This window comes from Larus michahellis, chromosome 6, assembly GCF_964199755.1.
Source record: "Larus michahellis chromosome 6, bLarMic1.1, whole genome shotgun sequence".
Classification (NCBI taxonomy): Eukaryota; Metazoa; Chordata; class Aves; order Charadriiformes; family Laridae; genus Larus; species Larus michahellis.
In genome coordinates this window covers 43676317-43696264 of record NC_133901.1, presented here as the reverse complement: position 1 = coordinate 43696264, position 19948 = coordinate 43676317, and positions in this window count along the sequence as shown.

Sequence of the window (19948 nt, the reverse complement as noted above, 5' to 3'; positions counted from 1 at the left end):
CTGGTAAAATGCCTCATGAGACATCCCAGACAATTCACCCTGTGTTTTAGGTGCGATTAAAATATATGGATCCGGCCTGTGCAGCTGCTTGCTGTCAGGTCCATTACATCCTGAGCATCCATGCCCCCAAGTGATTTTTGCTGAGGCCTCTTCTCATTCATTGTTGGAGATGACAGATACTGTAGAGAGAGCAGCTGATCCTCATGGAGGTGCGAGCAGAGCTGCCTGATTGATTGTCTGTAGAGGACAGGTAGGCACTGAGCTGCTCTGCAGTGAGGTCGTGCCTAGGAGGATACAACAGGCTTTTGTACCTCTGGAGCATTTTATTCACATTCCTGGATAATGTGTGCTTTGTTTTGGCTTTGTACTAGATAATGCACTGACAATCGCTAGGGATTTTTTAATTATTTTTTTTTTTGCTTTGTTTCTCATGTTCCTAGAAATTAGAGAGGAAAATGACGTATTGGGTTGCACACTCTGTGTTCTTCAGACAAAGCCAGTTTGTCCTTTGTAAAAAAAAAAAAAAAAAAAAAAAAAAAAAAAGCTTGGTGTGTTTTACTGCATCCAGTGTTAAATCATCTAGAAGTGCCATCACAAACAATTACTCCTTGGCGCTTTCTGCGGGCTCAAAAAGGGAAGTGAGAGAATAGATTTTGGAGCACGCTTCTTCTAAATACATGGGTATAACTCCCCAGCTTCAGGGAATTATTGCTGGATTGATTGCAGCCGGTCAGTCGATGCAAGACTGCAGCCAGGGAACGAGTGTGACTGTGCTCATGGCACACCTGGGTGACCTGTGCAATTTGCTGTTCAGACTACTACCTCTGAGCACACGCGGCACCCCTGCAGCGCAGGGGACACTGACCAGGCAGTGTCGCTGGGAGGTTGCCAATAAGACGTGCTTCTCACTGGAAAAGGCTTTCAGGGGTTGCCACCAAGTTCTGTGCTTGTGCCTGGATTTCATATGCCAAGCTTTCCCCAGCAGGGAAAGAAGTTGGCATGAGTATAACGGCTAGTACCTTGCTTGAATTGATGCTGTCTCTTACCTTAGACATGCAGCGGGAGACAGTAAGGGCATTTGTGGTTGCACCATTATCCTCACGGTGCCCATGGAGTGTACAGGCCAGCAGCGTGAGCAGTGACCCCACGGTGAGGAGAACAGCAAGGGGAAGGTGGAGGGGGCGTGGGTCTGGTCCAGCGCTACAAGGGCTTCGTCTTTCACATCGTCTGTATGCGAGGCTGATGATTTAAGCTTGTCTGGTGCAGCATGTGGTATAATTTGACTTTTAGTGCTGGTATTAAAGCACAGCTCCGTCCACGTGGCAGCATTTTTAAATGACAGGTGTGTGTACTTCTATGAAAACATTGCCTTATTTCCCCAACCCTTGGATAAGTGGAGCTTGTCAGGCAAACAGTCAAAAAGAAAGGTAAGAGAGGAACTGCTGTCACAAAGCTAGCATTTGCAAAGCATGTCTGAATTTGTACACAGTTCATGAGGGGCAGCTGATGATTTAAGATCATTGTTCAATTTCAAATGACAGAGAATTTAGACAAAGTTTAATAAGAGCCTGGCACCTACAGATAGGGATGGACAAATGTGAATGCAGGTTCTGACATTAAGGAAAAAAATACAGTGTTTAGCTCAGCTGAGCACTAGGGCCAAGTATTTCCCTGTCTTCCATTTCATTACAGCATTAAGGTTTTTAGATGCAGTGCAAACAACTGCTTTGTCACAGAAGAGTACTCTGAATGCCGCCTTTGTGATAACAAGCCGAGGTACATGGCAGAACCTGGAGTAATACAACATTGTATTGCACCCTCAGCAGAGACTCGAGCTGACAACAGTTGTGTCTGTAAGCTTAGAAGTGCACTCCTTGCAAAAGAACTGCATGTAAAAGAAGGAGCAAATATAACACCCAGACAGATCATCGGGAATCCTTCCTTCCTGTAGGAAGGACCTCATGAATCAGCAGAGTAACTCTTGACCTTCACTCTGGCACTGGCAGAGGGGGGCTGCCAGATTGAAAGCATTTCAGATGCATCATGCATTTACTTTCACCTGGGCTGGAATGGCTGTTCAGCACAGCATGGAGTCGGGTGCAATTTAGAGCCTCTAAACCAAAGAGCTAGAAGTTCCTGTTTCTAACTTGGTGCTGCGTGCAGCTCCCCAGATGCCTTTGGTGTGGAAGCGTGTTAGACCAGATCCAGTTCTGCCTCTGCGCCTTCTCTGCAGCAAATCTATAAGCTTACTTATTGTTCTGGTAGCTGGGGTTTTTTGTGTGTTGTGTGGGGTTTTTTGGTTAGGTTGGGTTTGAGGTTTTTTCCTTAGGTTATCTGACGTCCCGCATTTTTATGCACAGTTCTTCCTCGTGTCTAAATGTGTTTCAGTAAATTCGTAAGTCCTGGTTCTGTTTGGCAGTTTCAAGTGGTCTGCCTCCTTTACTCCTCAGAAGAATAATAACAACAGGGTTTGAAAATAAAGTCCATATTGTTTACATTCTTTTATAGCTATCCATTGCATCTGTCTTGTAGTCCAATAATATGCCTTTTGCTTACATTTAAGTTAGTGGCAGCTCTTAGCTTGAATACTTAGGCTACCTCTAATGCGGTAACAAATTGCTAATTATCAGAGTAGTAGCACTTACTTAGACTCTCACATACACTGAATCTAGATTAAGGTATGTGAGAAAGAAAATGAAGCAATGGTTGGCTCCTTAATTGTCATGCTATTAAACAACAGAATACAACCCATTCAGTGCCCATTACTGCAAGTAAATACATAAAAATAAGGGGGAAATTGAATATTTAATATGATAATCATCATAGAATGTGTTGGGTTGGAAGGGACCTTTAAAGGTCATCTAGTCCAACCCCCCTGCAGTACGTAGGGACATCTTCAACTAGATCAGGTTACTCAAATAATAATAAATCTAATAAATGTGATGAAATTTGGAAAAAAGCTAATGTAACAGCCTATCACCTTATAAAATAATCAAAGCAGAGGATGACTGAAGAGTGTGTTTTCCTTAATGATTATAGGAAGGGTTGAAAAGTTGCCTTGGCTGTTACACTGTCCAACTGTAAAATGACTCTAGTGACACTTAGCTGCTTTACCACACCAGCTCAAATGAACCAGGCTATAGAGTACTTTGGTGGGTTTTTTCCTCAGTTTTTCCTTCCAAATGAAAAACAGCATTGCCTTTTTAGTTCTATATGTTTTTCCTTGGGAATGGCTTAAACTGAAATTCATACTTAATAAGAGATTCTGCTTTCAGATCTCCAAGTTCATCTCTTATAATGACCATTCTAAAGCTGCGATTCTGTTCCTTTGATTCTGTACTGTGTCTTGGAATTTTTCTTAAACTTTAGTCTTGGAGTCAAGAAATCATTTAAGGATCTCTGTTCTTAAACACACATGTTTAGTCTCATACCGAACATCTGAAGAACACAACTGCAGTGTATGTAGATGCTAGGAAAAAAAAACAATTTGCAAAATAAACCTTGTGGTCTGGTGGTTGATGTGGGGATAAGGAAAAAGGATAATTTATGTTCTTTGAATGATTGCGTTAAGGTTTTAGGGTTTTGTCTGGAATTAGTTTTGGAGGCACTCCTTTTTGCTTCTAACTTGCCACAGAACAGTACTGATTCTGACTTCTTTTCTTTTTTTTTTTTTCCTGTCTGAAAGAGCAGAATGAGGCTCTTCTATTTATTTATAATCTCCTAAACGGAGATACATAGCCTGGTGTTCTTGGCAGGTTGCATAAGACTTGTATATGAACCAATAAAGAAACGTTTCCAGATTGATTGGGCACTGGGATAAGGCTTAGGCAGAGGAGCACTGGCACAGATCCATTTTAAGTTAGCTATAGGTCTGAGTTATGCTTCATCTCTCCCTCCCTTTTCCTGCCTGCAGCTGTAGTCCATTGAAGCTGTTGTCTAGGATACAGGCAGACTTAGTCTATTCAGCTGATGTTGTAAATGCAGAAAGGAAGGATGGTCTTGGGGCTAAAGCGTGACTGTGATGCGGACCTCACAGAATCATAGAATGGTTCGGGTTGGAAGGGATCTTAAAGATCATCTAGTTCCAACCCCCCTGCCCTGGGCTACACCTCCTGTATAGCATTTAACAAGACACTTACTGTTATCAGAGCTGCCCTTAGCTTACAGGTGGGAAGGTGCACATAGTTAGGAAGCACCCTGAAAATACAGTGCCAGAGATCACAATAGGTGTGAGAGAGAGACGATGTAGTGATGGCTGCATCCTGCAACTACATTCTTCTTTGTGTTGTGTACCAGTGTCACAGGACTGAGAGTGGGGATAAAAATCTTCCAATTAATTTGCTTATTTCACTCAAGTTTAAAACTTGCTCTTCAAGCTTCCCTCCTGCTCTCCTGGATAGTCCTAGGGACCAGAGAAGCTACAGACAGTCTCCATGCACGGTCCTGGGATACAGGACAGAAGGATCTAGGTCTGTGGCCATCTGTCAGGAAAGGGGGAGAATTAGAAAAGCCCCGTGATCCTATATGTTGTGTTGTCATTGAGCAGCTTTCCCTGGCAGTAGTGACACAGCCGGCATTCTAGGAACAGGAAGGCCCACGTTTTTCCTGCTCGTGGACTTCTTGAGTTTCCCTGCTAGGTGAGGAAGCAGGAGGCCACCATTTCCTGCTTGCTTCTGTCAAGGAGCATCACGGAGGTTCTGCTAAGACAGCTTCCATCAGCACACCCTTCACCGAAGAAAATTAAATGTCCTATATCACGGAACCTCATACAATTACCTAAAGGCCGCACTATTGCGGGTGATTGATTTCCTGTAGCAGCAGGGATAGAGACATGAGAGATTTCCCAAAAGTTTGTGTGCTCAGGCTAGATACGAAGGGCCTTATCCAAGTCAGCCTTTCTCTCCCTTTGGTGCAGTCATTTTCCATGGAATGCAAAATAACCTTCAGAGCAAAGCAATTAGCCAGTGTCTTTGGAAAGCAATGCTCTGCCTGTCAAGAATGGGCATACAGGAGGGATCTGGTGAGACTTTCTCCTTTGAGCTACAGGGCTTTAATCAACATCCTGCACAGGGGAAACTGCGGGAAAACTCTTAGTGTTATTTTGCTCTAAAGAGTAGCAGGGAAAAAAAAGACCAAACAACAAATCTCCAGTAATCACAGCTCATAAATTCTTCATCATGTGAATGGCCCTTAGGTAGATACATCCACCTAGGGAGGTATGTGACAGCTTCTAGGCACAAACAGCTGCCCTCTATGCGGCCTACGAATTGCTGTGTGCACTATCTAATACTTCGCTGATGGGCTGGGCTGGTTAACAGGAAAGAGCTCTTGACTGAAAACAGGCCATTTTTCTCCTTCAAAGCAAATCTATTTTCTCATCACCATGTTTCATAGTAATTCAGCGATACACAGTTTGCCACGCCAGCATCATTTTCCCTAGCTGTTTAATAACCATGCTCTGAACCGGAGCTGCACAGTATCTCATTATTCGGCTCCAAAGGTAGGAGAGGAGGGGTAGATGTGAAGAAAAACATCTGTTCCTGAGCATGTCATAAGTAAGGTTATACTGCCAACTGCAGTCAGTATCCCTGCAGCAGCTGTAGGAGAGGAATGAAATGAGAGGAAAGAAAAAATCAAGATGGGGAAACGTTATTGACTTTCTGCAGCAGTGAGTTTAACCTGAGTTTAATATCACTTGAATTTAAAATACTCGGGAGCTGCTGCTTGCTAATCCATTTGCAGAGCTAGATGAAAGCTCCTATCTGTTATATTTGGAGTGTGTCCAAAATTGGAAAGAGTTAATGCTGGGGAAGTCTCTGCTGCTGTTCCCGTGTGCCTCAGAAAGGAGACCCGTTGACTCACAGGCCCATGAAGGAAGTCAGACCATTTTAAAATGTTATGAAAGCAGCATCCGAAGCAAGCATCACTGCTGTGCTGGGGCTGAAACATCCTTCTGAAAAACATCTTGCAAAGACACATGAGCTGTGGCTCAGCTTTCTTAGTTACTACAGAATCTGGGGAGTCTGGGTTTTGTTCTTCACAGCGCTGTTGGCTCTGTCTGTCATGATCTGGTCACCCAGGTCCAGATGCGCAGAAGTAGCAGGTCAGAGAGGCCTTGGAGTACGGCTGATGGGACAGCACTGACGCTGCTGATGTCACCCTGGCAGGGACCAATGAATCCTGAGGCAGAGAAAATCAGTAGGCACTACTGAAATGTTTGGCTTTTGCTTTTTTTTTTTTTTTTTTTGTTTTCTCAGGGGTACAGGTCTGGCCTTAACCTGCTTGCTATGAAAATCCAGGGAAGTATTTGGATGTGACACCAGATCTTTCCAGCTTCTCTACATATATCACATTTAATTTAAAATACATTCCTAATGGGAATATTTGACATAACATTTTTTAATTGGCAGAGCATTACCCACCACATGCTGTGTCTTGCTTTCTGGAAGCTAGTACCACAGGAGAGCCTAAAAATGACTTTCTTGTAATGGCACTGCCTTCTCTTCACTAAGTTTGCATTGATTTTTTTTTCTATCATTTTCAGCTGTGAGTTAGAGGACATTTCACTCCTGCTGCTCCAGCATCTGAAAAGGTAAAGCAGTTTGCTTGTGGTATTGCAGTGGTTATTTCAGCATGGCTAGAGTGAGTTGGAAAAAGGTATTTCAAAGGTGCTCTAAAGATGACTTTGTTTTTCATCTGACTCTTTAAAAACATAAACACCCCAATGCCCTTCAGCCATGGAGCTGTACAGCACAAAAGCAGCGCAGCGAGGACAGAACGTACTCATCCAAAAAACACAAGCCTGGGGGAAAACCTGATATCGTTCTGCCTATGTTTATTTGACTTGAGGAAATGTTGTGTCATGAGGTGCATTATGTTTTGGCTGCTGATTTTTTTTTTTTTTTTTTTTTAAGACGCCACCAAATAGTCAGGGTAAGAGTGAGCAGAAGAGAACCTAATGAGTGTTTTAACGAGGCAATGAGTACAAAAATAGGTCTATGGAATAGACCAAAAATAGGTCCATAATCTATGGAATTGGTCATGAGAGAAGGAACCCTGCATTTTGGGATCACTGGTTCAGCCCCTGCCAAGAGTAGGAGTTATGCTGGGTCTGCTTATGCCTTGCTCTGCTTATTTCTGTGCATCTCGCAGGGAGGGGGGAAAGAGACTTTCCTAGGTGCCATTTTCCTCTCTTCTAGAGGCAGCCTGTTGGGATCCCAAGGATCTGGCTAGGGCTGGCCATTAGTCTCACAGCTAAGCTAGGGTGTGGAGAGAACATGTTGCTCCTGCACCAAAGCCGCCATACCCAAGTCCCTTCACAGCTGGCTTTCCACAGTCCATTTACTTTCTTTAAACAGCAGTAACGTGAGAGTTACTCCCTGTTGCGAAGACAGGAAGGTGGCTGTGTAGTTGCTCAGTATAGCTGAGGGATTCAGGAGTAAGGGGGCTTTTTATAAAATGTTATTCAGCAGGTCCAGAACATTAGTGCTTTCGTAACACCTGCTAGAGTATTTAAGACAGAAAGTTCTGCATCAAATGAGATGAGCCTCTTTCAAAAGGCTTCGTTCTGTTTTTTAAAGCTTTCAGAAGACTCCTGAGGCACCAGCTCAGAAGTCTGCCTCTTTAATAAATAAGAGAGTAAATTTTGTTTAATATTGTCTGTTTCAGAGAAGATGCTCCTGGCAGGTGCTGTTTATTGAAACAAAAGCTTGATGGGTTTTGCTAATGATGGTGTATCCTAGGAAATATTTATGTTCTGGGAATAGTCTGAGTTGTGATCTTTTGGTATGAGTTTTTATTGATGGAGTCTAGTTGCTTGTTATGGCAAACTTATTCTTTCTTTTGAGTTACATATATTAAACCTTTTCTCTGTCATTAGTTTTCCTGTCTTCAAAATGAAAATTAGCATTGCAGGATATTATGGTATGGGCGAAAAGATGAATCGTTACTCTTTAGAAAGGTAATTAACCTCCAAAGGCAGCTGCCAGAGAGCTGCCATTATAACATCAGCTGTACTCTGTTTCAGTTTTACTCTTCCACTGTCCTCCTCCAGCTCTGAGGTGGGTTGTTTATCAGCGCAGTTCAGTGAAAGCAGGAAGATGGATACCTGCAGCACACCACCTGCAAGAAGCAGAGTTTCAAACCTCCGTCTTTCACCGGAGTAACACCCTGTGCTTTTCTCTCTCCCCATCAGGATGCACAGCAGGGCTGTGACCTTGGCAGTGCACCTCAGCAGGTGTTGGCAACCTCTCGTCAAGCTGATTAATTGTGCTCGCTTAGTGGAGGGGGGGGAGGAGGGGCGGGCACTCGTGAATTCAAGCCTGTGTAAAGGAAACAGGAGACCCTTAGGAGAGGGTCCTTAGACAGACAAGACCTGCTGGTCTGTGCTGGGGAAAGACAGCTTTACAGAAGGCACACTGAGTTTGTGGGAGAGAGAAGGGAGAAAGAGCATCTCTCTCGCTGGCAGTTCAGGCTTGAATCCTGGTATGAGTGTACTGTAGCGTTGATAGAGAAATATTTAGCCCGTCTACAGGCAGTTGTTTGCTAGTAAACAAGAAACATTGTTCCAAACAGAGATGATTAACAGTGACAGAAAAATTTAGGAACTGGGTAGAAAGCTTTATTCCGCCTTGATCACAACTACCCATTATGTCAGTAGGTTCCGATTTTTCAGACTAATGGTAGGTGTAGTCTCATACAAGCATGCAACTGTGCACTGATCTCGCCCTCAAGGGACTGTGGATTTATCTCTAATGCTGTCAGATTTATTTACAAAAGATAGAGTGCATTTACAAATGCTTCATTGTGCTCTGTTGTTTGGAACAGAGTGAAACCTGGTCCCAATGAATACGGCAAAATGGGAGGGAGGTTTTCAAGGCTTTGCCCTCCCAAATCAAGTGGCTGTTAATTGAAACCATTGAGTTTCTACTGGCATACATGGAAAAAGGAGAACACAGTGAAGATTTCATTCAGAATGCCCTGTAAAGAACGTATGTTTTGTTGCAATGCTGGCAGAGTGCTCAACTTTGTGTGATAGTGATAGCAATAACAATTATTGTGGTCTTTTGCTGTTGTAATCATTTGCCTGTTACGACAGTTTGGGTCTCTGTCATCCTTCAGTGACCAAACTGTAATTTAGTTAGTTTATCTTTTCTACTGAAAAAAAGCTAGAAAGATGGTGGAGATGATTGAGAGACATCTCAAATAGGAAAGACCCTGCCATGCCTCCTGGATGTCTGGCAATTAGTAAATGCTTCTGATTTCTTTTTTTTTCTAGATGCTTCTATATCCTAGATACTTCTTGGTGTCATTGCCTAGTGAGATTTGCACATGCAGTCTCCAACTCTGGAAAGAATACACTTGCTAGTTCCGGGCAGATTATTAGAAAGTTTGAGGGCTTTCCTCCCTTCTCTTAAGTGTCTGTTGGAGCACGTGTCTCCAGATGTGGTGCCACAGCTGTATATCCCTTTGCCTTCCCCATCCATAATGTGGTTGGATCTTTGTGCATATGCATGCAAATCTCAGTTTGCAGAAAAAGCAAGACTTCTTTTACAAAAATTTCTTCTTATATGAGGTACACTGTCCTCAGCTCTCTTTAAAACTGGGCGCTTCAGAACGATATCCAAATGCCACACTGAGAGAATTAAATTAACAGTACTATACAGGCGCTAGAAATGCACCTAAACAGCACTTGAATCTTTCAGGTATGGGCGATTGCTGTTGCATGAACGTAATTGTTTCTAAAAGTAGAATTAACTTACTCTGTTACTGCTTTTTATTTTACTGCTTATATTGCATTAAAACAATGCCTCTTTGGAAGAGCACCACTCATTTGGATCCATGGGTTACTGCCTCCCACGGTCAATGGGAGTCACTGCGCTGATCTTGGCAGGCTCTGGGCAGGCGTAGGCAGAGCAGAATGGCTTTGCCTCCCAAACGCTCAGCAAGCTGCACCCCTCCTCTGTTATCGAGAGCTAAACTCAGGCAGTCATTCTCCTCAGGTTCCTGTTCCACTCCAGGTAAGAAGTAGATTTCGTATATACATCCTTACATCCCTGTGCAATCCTTGCCTGTTAGTAATGCTTTATAAAGAACCTTCCTTTGCCAGAACGGTGGTTTCCTAGAACTTTGACTCTGAGAGTTTTTGCAGGGAAAGTGTTTCCTCCCAAAAACCAGTATTTTAATCTCCTGCCAAATGCTCCTAGTAAAAGAATTGTGAAATTTGTGGGGGTTTGTTTCTCCTTGCTACCTCTGCTGCCTGAAGTATTCTCTGGAAGGTCAGCTGACCTTTATCGAGCCCTGGCCACTGGCCAGATGATATCCATAATGAACGTACTTCAAGCAGGCAGTGCTCCAGCATGAGTATTTTAACATCTGACCCCATCATTAGAAACAATGATAGACAGAGAAGATACTTGACTCCTCTTCCTAGAGGACAGCAGCTTCCAACTGGTGTACCAGATAGCGTGTAAAATATATACATGCAATCTAGCTTGGTAAACACCGGAAAAATAATGGATCCAGTCCTTCATTTAGGTGAACGCAACAGGTTTTGCTGCTTGTTTTCAGTTTCTTTCACTGTACAAATGACCTGTGTTGCTGTCTGGGCAGATGTAAAGGTTACTGATCTCCTGGTATTGTCTGGGTTTGTTATGGTCTCTCACTTGCCCTAGCCTCTAAAGGAGAAGTACCTTGATTAAATCATAAATGTTTGGAATAGTACAATGAAGTCCAATATCAGGCTTCAGGCACGTAACCCATACTTTTTAGTTCCTGTGTTGCTGGACATACCATCATGTGTTCCACGTTGACCAGAGTTTTTAATAGTACTCACCTTGTGATTTCTCCATGTGATGATGAAAGTTTTTTCCCAGTTAAGTACTGATGAAGTATCTAAGGCAGTGTGAACTTAATATACCCTGTGATGAGAACTGACTGAAAGGTGGCAACGTGCTACTCTTGTAGCATGTCGCTACAAGAGTACTGTAGGGCCTACTCTAGTAGGGCCTTGAGTGAATACAGTGAGGCTTAGGGTAAATGAAGTGCTTCATCACTATGCTTGCAGTTTTTAATTCATTACTTCTCTTTCCCCAAGCTGAAGAAAATAGCCTATGTTAAGCCAAGCGTAATACAAAAATGCATGTTACTGAAGTAACCCTTTGTCCACCTTAGTTAGGGTTTCTGCCATGTGAGCTTTCAGGTCAACCAAGTGCACCGTGTGCCACAGACAAACATCAATGGGAAATCCCAGTGCCTCACTGTGTTTGAGAGAACAAAAATGGGGAGATCCATTCTGGAGCAGAAAGGCTCACGCATCAGCCCAGTACTTTATAATTTTTAAGTTTGTACAATATATTAAGTATGGCATTTTACTCTCTTAGTAATAGCGTGGATTTCTGCTCGTTATGAGGGGTGTTTATTGCACTCTTGAGGTTTTCATAGGGAGAAACACTTGAAGTTTTGAGATGGACTAGCTTTCTTGTTTAGTGTCATCTAACATCTTTTAAAAGAATTACCTCTTTATCTTTGAACATTGAAACTTGGATCTTATGATGTATCATTTATATAGGGAGAGACCAGCCATGCCCACTTAAGTATCTCTGTTTTCCCATTTGTACAGTACATCCAAATATACTTACTTCTGTTTCGTGCTGTATTCATAACTGACCTAAAATGAACTTGAGCTTTTGCTGTTGCACATTGTTACTGAGTTTAATGGCAGAAAGAGTCATCTGTGTTGATTATTTGGGGTTAAAGTTCTCTGACTCCCCTTCCTTGCTCCCTGGTTCAGCCAGCAATTTGTGGCTCCCCTGTGACACTGGGTGTCACATGCGTTGGCTGCTCTTGGAGATCTTGAAGGGTGAGTTCAGATCGCTCTATGTGGGATTTTCTTTGAAAACTAAAACAGTATTGCCTCCTCTGTGCAGAAGGTGGTGTTAAGTCATATAATTTTTTTATAAGAAGATTAGGTCTGTAACTACAGTCTTAGGTTTTGCTCATGCCCTGTTGTTATGCAGGTGTAACACTGCTAAGTGCTCTGCCCAGAAGGTAGGGACCAAGTCAGCCCATAAGCAGATGTCATCCCTGGGAAAAGGGAAACAGCAGTGTGCCTGAATTCAAGATTTTGAAGAAGTGAGTTTCTTCTCTTTTCCTCACCCAGAGTACTCCTCAGAGTTTACTGAAGCCTTTTCTCTGCAAATAAGCCAAGGCTAAACGCTTTAGGCAAGAGATGGAAATGAATAACTGAGGTTAAAACTCACTAGCAGACCAGCACTTCTTTGGCTAGAGGCTTATTTTCAAATAAAGATGTTACTGGCATCACAAACGTGACTTTTTATATGCTTTCTGCAGGACGGCCATTTTGTCAAACACAGGAGGGAGGATGAAGCCAGGCAATTTGTGCAGTAACAGCTGTAACTAATCAAAGACATGGGCAATGTAGAATTCAACAAAGAAAAAGTTGCAGTACATACGTCAGGAAAGGACCTACAGTAGTCACCTGGTGGTGTCCCTGCCCTGATGATTACATGTGTATGTTATCTAGCTTACTCAGTTGCTAACAGTTTCCATTTCAAAGTTCTGCTCAAAATCTGTGTACTTTAGGATGGTTTGGATCCAAACCAAAGGTGCCAAGAGTTATTTATGTTTTGATAGGCCAAGTTAAGGTCTAAAACTCAAACACTGCAGATTTCAAAGGCGTGTTCATATCTGGGCCATTTGTCTCTTGTCTGCTTTAAGCCATTTGATTTCTGTTTGATGTGAGCGCGCTTGACCCATACTCCGAGCCAGTTGGCAGCCGTGCTGTTGTGTTAGCAGAACACCAAATTTAAAATGATATATCCAACTGAGTCTCCACACAGCTTCTAGTGAGTTGGAAGAGCTTGCATGCATTCACCTGAAAAGGACTAGCTGAACAGACTCTGATCTCCTTTTGAATGACAGTCATCTTTGCAGTATCAGAGAGATCTCCCTCTGCCTGTCCTGCTGTGCTGCATCCTGGGGGCAGAGTTTTCAGGTCTAGGGAACTTAATCCTCTGCTAGATGTTCTTCTCCCTCTCAGCAGCATTGCTGGGATTTTGGTATGTTATGGCATGGTGGGGGGTTCTGGGAGGCTTGTTCATTTTTCCTTTTGTATAGGAGTCAGATGGCTCCTCATGTGAGGGCACAATAACCCTTCTGGTAGTGGTCTTGTACTGACATTTGATCATTACGTTCAAGTGGGCTTATTGTTCTGTATAATTTTACGGACAGATAGGCTTCCAGATACTCCCTTCGATGAACAGAGGACACAAGCGAAGTAACAATGATATGATCATTGGAAATACTTTTTTTATACTCAGAAAATTATGAGCATGTATTCCTTGGTTCCTATTTCAGTGCTCATCCTGACTTAGAGATTTGAACTATACGGGTCAAGTTATTACCAACTGCTAATTTGGAGAAAGCTACCTTTTTTTTTTTTCCCTGTACATCAGATCTACGTAAATGCAAAATCAGAAGTTACTTGAACTCATATGGAATTAAATAAAAGAAAGAGGAGAGAGAAACTTAAGGAGATGGAAATATTTCAGGGTGTTACCAGATATTGCCTGAGCACTTACATTCCAAGGTGATACATACCTAAAAATGCCAAAGACAGATGTATCTGACATTATCTCACCCTCTAAATGCTTGGTAAAATTACAAGAAAACCGAAACAACAGAGAAAAGGGTTTTTTCTTCTTTTTATATCTCCACCTGTGACAGTTACCCTTAAGATAGCCTGTCACATCTTTTGATAAAAGGTCCATCTTCAGTTTTAAATGGGAGCTATCTATGCTGAAGCATACATTCAAAAGCACTTTCTATAAACAGTCTCTCAGGAGCCTTTAGCTCCCTGCTAATATAACAACAACAACCATAAAAACCCAGCTCCCAAGTCAAGCTGTCCTTGTTGCAGGAGGCAGGTAGGAAGCCTGGCAGCGTCTGCGTTTCAGCATGTGTGGCTCTGAGCCCGGCTCCACGGTGCTCCAGCCCCTGGCAAGTCACTTCCATTCATCCCATGTGGGCGCGAAGGTAGATTGTTTCATTTACGCACAGGCAAAAATGATCCAAGCCAGTGAGGAGTCGGGCACTGGAGTACTCTCCTCTCCTTGAAAATCTGGGGCAACTCTGTAGAAGTAAATGAAGCCGCACTCTGCCCTCACAAGCAATTTTAGCGATATGTCAAGTAAATTTATGTGGCTCAGGAGAAAAAGAAGCAAGAACTTAAGCCAGCTCCTCACCAGGTGTAGCATGGTATAATGCTTTGCACTCCCAGGGAACTGTGTCCGTTTACTCCACATGAGGATCTGTCCCCAAGTCCTCTGGAAGCAGACAGGCATCTGTCAGGTTCCCTGTCCTTCTGTTGCAGCAGCTACTGGACTTTGGGTGAGAGAGAAGCCCGTAATGAGCCCAAGACTGTCTTCCCCCTCCCGCCCAGCCCCTCCTTTTTGCACACACTGTTGTCAAGAATACTTGCTCGCAGAAAATGCGGTTGGTTCAGTGGTAAACCCTCCCTGGAATTCTGCTGAAGGGACAGTGTTTTTCTGTACCACACATGCACAGTATCCAGTAGAGATTAATTTTTTTTTGTTTAAAAATAAATAAATAAAAATTCAAGTGCCAGCCAGGATGAATTTATGAAATCATTCAACCAGAAGGGGACTGAAAAAGTCTGCATCGTGCTTGTTGCTTTTCTGCACTGAAGGGATCTCAGCGGGTCTGCAGCACGGCAGAGAGGCAGTGATGGACGCAGGCGTGGACGTGAGCGTGGGGGAGCGAGCATCTCTGTGTGTGGGTGCAGGTGGCATGATATGAGGAGAAACAGTGGGTAGCAAGGACCTCTCCTTTGAGACAGAAAGGCTTTAAAGGATTTTTCTGAAAGGGTATGCCTAGTGCATACTTGCGGGGGGAACCACAAAAAACCCCTTACAATAATAAAGCTTGCTGCAATGGTGAACTCAATACCGCCACCCAGAGTACCTTTTTACATAATATATGATGCTCTGTGTGGATCTGGAGACTGGGAAGATTAAAGCAGATGATCTTTCTGCATGTAAGGCAGCCAGAGACAGCATGATGGATCATTACTGAATACATTTCTGGCCATGCATAATTGTGTTCTGATCTTCCTTGTTGAAGTACTATCACCATCTCTCTGCCAGACTATATTACTTAACCCATAAGAGCCAAAAATATTCTTTACTTTTCCGTATTTTGCCCATAGCTATCTCTGGGGTCACTTGTTTTAGAAGCATGCTACTATCAGTTATAGTAAAATGTTAAAATGGCATCAAAACATCCTACAGCAGACCAGCAATGTGAATCAGATAATTGACTGCATGTAGGGTCTGGAAAATAAGTGTCTGTTCAGATGTTTGAGGGGCATGTGGCTTGTTTCTTTTTAACCCTTTGTGGTTAATTCTGCATCGTCTGATGCAATGGTGAGTGCTAGTGCAAAACGAGAGAGGTCTGTGTCATGTACTTTCCCATCCATTTCAATCTGAGTTTTTAGCAGACAAATATCAAAAGTGTATTGTGCAGTGTATTTACTGAACAAGGATTAAATATTCCTTAACATGTAGCGTGTGGCTATGTAATACAAAGATTTTGTGAATGATACAGTAGAAGGGAAAAAAAAAAATCTCTCTTGCTTGCTCATGAAAAGCAAAATCAAAGGGGCTGCGTGATCTGTTGCAATGACAACAGCGCCGGGAGTTTCAGCAATCCTAAGATAGAGCTGCCGAGGCACAGGCAGGCAGTCTCGGTCGGCACAGCTGAGCTGCACACCTCCTGGAGACAAGCCTTTTGGTGACACAGTTTGTACCACTGCCCCCCACATTGGTTAGAAGAGATTCAGTGCGGGCTTGTCAGTGTGGATCATTACCTGCCTTTCCATCTGTGGGGTGTCAGCTACATTGTGTAGTCCGTAATTTATTCCCTGCATTAAACAATTTATTGCGTGTGATACCTCTGAACACCCAGGTGCCTTTCACTTCTTAATAAACACAAGTGAGAAACGCAGAAACTTCCAGAAAATGTCCCGTCTTCCTTCTCTTCACTCCCTCAACTCAGTAAAGAAGAACTGGAAAGTTGAAGAAAGATTTAAATCAAACTTTTATGTTCAGATTTATTTTTTTCTCAGAAATAAATAGTGAAAGAGATTTTTGAAGCAAGGTTTAAAATGGAGATGTTACTGCTTCACTTAAATCCCAGAAGCATTTCAACAGTCTTTATTTCAACACTTATCGTATTGGCAATTACTCTCTCTATATATAAAGTATAGATATACCCGCAAACACAGTCTACAATTTATATTCAGCATTACTTTTGGTCCTTAATATTGTGCTGTGCTAATTAAGTTGTAATGAACAAACATACACACATCATATTTGCTTTCCAAGCTTTTTCCTCTAGAAATGTGAGGTTTTTTTATCTACATTATGACATTAATTCTCTATTTACATACTGTTACTGAGCCCTTTGGGTATAACCTTCAAGAATATTGATGCTTTCTATTTTCAACATTTTAATTTCTATCCTTAAAAAGAGACATCAACGGGCAAAAAGTGCACTTTAATGCCTTATTATGCAGCTCAGCTCCATCTCTAATACTAAGAATATTTGTCTCTTATTCAAAACTAAAGAATTCATACCATAAATATACCTCATGGTATTTTTTTATGTGATAAATAAATGATACAAATAATACATTTTTCACTCTCGAAGATGTAAATATGGTTTAGTTTGGATCAGCACATAGCTAGCAGAGGTATATAATTTTTTTCAATGCTTCCATTTTTTTTCTTCAAGATGTCTGGAATTGTCTCATTCCAATTTGCACAGGACTCAATACAAAATGACACGTTAATAGAAAGCAACTGGTTGCCTCTAGGCAGCAAAAGATTAGCTTTTCCTGACCTTAAAATATTTGTTTGTCATATGAGTCGCAGAGAAGGGAACCATTTGGCTTGGCTCTTGTTTCGGGTCACATTTCTCTGAGCTGTTCAGCAAGGCACACAGAGTTCCTCTCTGTCCCCCAGTTGCACTGCAATATGTTCAGAGTTGCTAGAAATTTCCTAAATTTCATAAATTACTGCCACACTGAGCAGTGGCCTGGCTGCATGGCTCTGGCTTTTGCTCATCTTGAAAGCGGGGCCCTAAAGCATAACTGTAGGCAGTCTTCACAGGACAGGTTTTCCACCCTTGCTCTTCAGATTTTACCTGTGCCAGACCATCGCGTGTCAGGAGAGGCCACCTGAGGTCCTGCATTGCAGCTGTGCCTTTCTAACGAACAGTAAGTTGGTACCTCCTTGCTGAGGAGAGTCAGCCAAGTAAGCCCAACTAGTCAAAAGGAAATCTGCCAGCACAACAGGATCAGATGTATCTGTGAAATCAAGCACTTGTGATGGTTGTTCCTTCTGAACCCAGTTCTCATCCGTAAAAGGATTCTGAGATGCAGTTGCTTGCTGAGCGGTCCCAAGTTGCAACTCGCAGCCCAAACCACAAGGGTCAGCACCAGAAAAAGCTTGACGGTCCATAGCCTAAAGCCTGTCTGTACCCCAGTCCTGTTAAAAATACATGAATGTAAAAATATGTAACTTCTCTGTAGTTGCAACTGTTTTCCTGCCTCTTGGGTGACTAGTAGTGAAGAGCAGCTTCTTTCAGGAGTTGTGTGGTCTGCTCCTGCAGCTGAATGAAGCTGGGGAGGGGTGGCAACAAAACTCTGGCAGTATCAGAGTTCATGTCAGCCCCCGAAAGGCATGAGGGGGCCCTGAAGTACACCAGGAGATCGGAAAGCCTAGAGAGGGATCAAGAGCCATGACAGCGATGCCTGTGTTGAGGGGGCAGGAGAAGCATAAGGAGAGAGTGTGCGTTGCCATCTGAGAGGAACCGGGACAGACGGGTGACACTCTGGTTCTCTTTCTGTAACCTCTTTCCATCCCCTGCTGGGTGCACGTTCCCCTATATTGCACTAGAACAGCATGAACCTCGGTTGGAAGCAGGAGCTTCAGACGTGGGGGAAAAAAATGGAACTGCAAACTTGTGCCATTTAGAAATGTCTGCATTTCCTCCAACCAGGTAGTCTTTTTCCTTTTTCTGCTGGCAGCAAACCACTGATGCCTCCCTTGGCTGTTTAACTTTCTAAAAAGTAGTCCTGAATGTGTATCCTGGTGGACTGCATGCAGAGAGTATCCTAAAAAGCCACAACTTACTGGTCTGTCAATGTGATGCTGTGGTCAGGCAGGTTGTTGCTCCATTTCTTAGAGATGCAGGAGGTGTCTAGTGCTAGCAACTGAAAGCTGCTCTTTGATGCCCTTAAATTTCAAAGGTTAACGTAACAGTTGAAAATTGCACAGGACATGTGTGAGAGCCTGCGGAGTACTGTCCAAAACTCTTCACGCAGGAATGGAGGAAGAAACGTGCAGGACTAAACCAAGCTCAAAGCAGTGATGAAACCCTCTGCACCCCTCAGTTTGAATTTAGAGGTTTGATCTCAGAGCATTCTCTGTGCTAGCATGTGCTTTCTGAAATTTTCCAATAGCAGCATTTGTAGCAAAATTGAGATTTCTGTCTGGTTTTTACACTGGGTTTCTGGGAAAATTACTGGTTCAATACTGGAGAATGACAATAGAGCTATATTAGAGTTTTTAACTAAGGGTTATGGATTGCCCAAATTGTTATTTCCCTCAGAAATGATGGTGCCTACAAGAGCCAGCAGTCTGCCACAGCTTTTAGATGACTGACTTCTGTGTTTAATGGAAGACAACAGTAAGACTCCTCTTGTTGCAGAAGTGTTCACCTGTAATTATTATAGATAAGTCATAAGAAAGTATTTCCGGAAGCACATAAATCTTAGTCAGATGAGAATGAATTGTAGTTACCTGAAAGCCAGACTCAATTTCCATTTTCAGTGAAACTGGAAAATTTGCAACTAAACTTCTCAGCTGAGAGATTTTCATACCCATAAAATGTTTTGCTTTGGAGTTTGTGGGTTTTTCATTGTTTTTCCTCTTTTCTGACAGCCACCTCTTAAGCACAGTCCATTTTCCCTCTAGAGATTTTTTTTTTTTTTTAAGATAATGCGCTAAGGAATTAGTTCATGCAAGTCGTCCCTGAGGACAACCAAAAAGCCTTGAAAGTGATGAAATGGGTTTGTGTCATCTGTGAATGCATTGATATTCATCCCTATTATCCTTCACATTTTCAATTCAAGCAGCACGTAATTTATCAGCTCTGTTGTCAAATTGCTGCATGTAATTGTGTTTAGCAGAAAGCTTGGTGGGAGGGAGGGGAGAAGAACAGAAGAGGAGATAACCATTCACTTCATCCCAGGAGAAGTGCGGAGCAGCGCTTGCTTTGAATTTGGTGGTCGTCTACCCTTTTCCAAGTACTCCCACGGCACCATGTTGTAAAAGTGGAGCAGCATATCAAATGTAAGAATGTAGTTCAGCAGGGGCAACACAGGTAAACATCTTACTGGAACAATGCAGAGCACGAGACTGGAAACATTTGAACAGTTGCATGGCAACCCCACTGCTCGTTTCCATCACTCTGAAAGTGAAGTCACTTGGATATCGGATGTCAGTGCACTGCACTGGTCCCAGTATCAATATCATTCTACTTTTAAAATGGTTCAGTCCTTTTAGCCTCTTTCAAGAGATCATGGATGTGACGTGGTTAATAGATGGCACCGTCTAGATGAGGGATGTCAGCTGCAAACGATGCTGGAAAAAAGCTACCGACGTGTTTCTGCAGAACATGGATTTGTCTATGTTCCTTGGCCATTTTGTCTTCAACAGCCATGGAGTCACAGCAGAGGACCTGACAATCAAATCCCTTAATGTGTACTTAGCACAGCTGCTAATTAAGTCACACAGATACTATATGTCTGGGGAACACACCTATAAAGTGTGGCTATGAAGGT